Source organism: Triticum aestivum, chromosome 2B, assembly GCF_018294505.1.
Source record: "Triticum aestivum cultivar Chinese Spring chromosome 2B, IWGSC CS RefSeq v2.1, whole genome shotgun sequence".
NCBI lineage: Eukaryota > Viridiplantae > Streptophyta > Magnoliopsida > Poales > Poaceae > Triticum > Triticum aestivum.
The window spans coordinates 702,697,214-702,699,400 of NC_057798.1; positions in this window are offsets into that span (position 1 = coordinate 702,697,214).

A 2,187-nucleotide genomic window follows, 5' to 3' on the forward strand; every position below is an offset into this window, starting at 1 on the left:
CTAGCAAGGTCCCCGTCGCCGCCGCCACGAGACCTCCATTGTCAACATCTGCCGGTTTGCCCATGCAGCTCACCCACCGATCTCCATACTAAGGCCGCCTTGATTTTCTTAGATGACGCCTGCCAAACGCCCCCTTTCCCCCAGATCCCCATCCCCATCCCCCACTCTAGAGCATCATAGCCTAAGCCCAGCTACGCTTCCCGTGGAGCTCGAGGAGCGACTAGCCCAAAAGAGGTGTATCGCGGTCTCTTCGCCCGACGTCGCCGAGGAAGCTGACGACCATTACTGGCGGCAGGAACTCAAGCAGCGGCCTAGAGTATGCGGGTATGTCTCTTCCGCCGGCTACGACATTGAGGTATGGAAAGTGATGGCCTGAGGCGGGCTATGTCATAGGTTAAGTGGCCCACCCCCCAACCCCTCGGGTTCAACCGTCGTCGATCTCATGCATGGCCCCACCGCTGATCTCCTCTGGCTCGTTGTCAACGACTTGCCATCCTACATCGCCATCGAGCCCCTTTTGTCATTTCTTAAGGACACGTTCTGCGACACTGGCTTGGGATCCACAGCTTCCAAGTCAGACCTCGTCGATCGAGACCACGACGAGGGCACCCTCTCCGGCTCTTCCAAGGGAAAGAGCCCATCTGTGACATCGGGGAGGGCACCCTACAGCCATGCTCTTCCAAGGGGAAGGAGCCCATCTGCAACAACATGGAGCGCATCCAGGGTCCATTCTCTTCCCACAGGAACGAGCCCATCTGTGACAAGTGAGGAAACCCATGATTTGTTTCGCCGTGCCTCTTCACAGGGGGAAACCCATGATTTTTTTTATCGAGTCCCTTTTGTAGTGTAGTGTGAATATGTCCAGTTTTAATTGCTATATCGGGTTGTTTGCAGTATGCCTTGTTTATACCAGTTGTTCACAATGCGATGCTCTGTATGTGCAATTATTTATTGTGCAGTCCATTTCATCAATCCAGTTTTAAACATACCAATAGGAATCCATATATTTGCTTGCTGTTAAGCCTGTTATAGCTAGCATATGCCTCTTTTAAAGTTTTTTTATTGTTCTGTTGTTTGTAGTTAGCATATGTCCAGTTTCAAATGCTATCTTTGGTTGTTTGTAGTATGTCTTGTTTATTCCAGTTATTCACAACGTGATGTTCTATACATGCAAGTAAGAAATGTGCAGTTCAATTTCATCAGTACCAGTTTCAACAATACCACTATGGCCCTGTTTGTTTCGAATTCTGGGATCAGATTCAGCTTTGCCAGTGAAGCCGAATCTGGAATCCGAAACAAACAGCTATTTGGAATCAGCTTTGCCAGTGAAGCTGAATCTGGATTTGGGTCATTTTTAGTGCAATTTCCTGAAGCACCTCGAAGTGTACTTCGGTGGTGAAGCTGATTCACAGAAACAGCTTCGCCACTGAAGCGAATCCATGGGTGATTAGAATCCAAGCGAAGCTGAAACAAGCAGGGCATGAATGACTACATTTGGTCGCTGCATCTTGTAGTTAAACATGCGTTTCCATTTTTATTTAACAATAACTAGTGTACTTAGACCGGCACAATACCAGTTTGAATGACTATGTTTGCATGTTGTTAAATCTTAGGCCTGTTGCAGTTAACACACTTTTTCACTTATTTTGCTTTACTAGCGTGCTTAAACCTGCACACTGAAGTTATCTTTCGAGATTATTTTGTCTGCCATGGATAATTTTGGTTGATGTTTAGCCTGTTGTGCTTAACATGCTTCTCGATGTCCCTACACAGGACAATTTTGGGAACGACTGTTGTTTTCCATCGAGGTTAGTTTCATCCCATGGCTTATATATGCTCACTGTTCAGGATATCGGTAGCTCGTACCATATAGGCCGGGGTTGATAAGGGACCAACCGGTGAATCAGACTTATAACTAAATATATCTGCAACCCATTTATCGTTAGGTTAACTAGGGCCATATGTAATATATCTGAGGCTACATAGCGACATGCACTGTACTTAATGTCTACATATGCAATCCTAGGCTACATAGCAACAAGGAAGAGTGCTACCTTAATGTTCTGATGATGTCTAGATACACGTAGAACAACAACAACAACAACAACAACAACAACAACAACAACAACAACAACAACAACAACAACAACAACAACAACAACAACAGCAGCAGCAGCAGCAACAGCA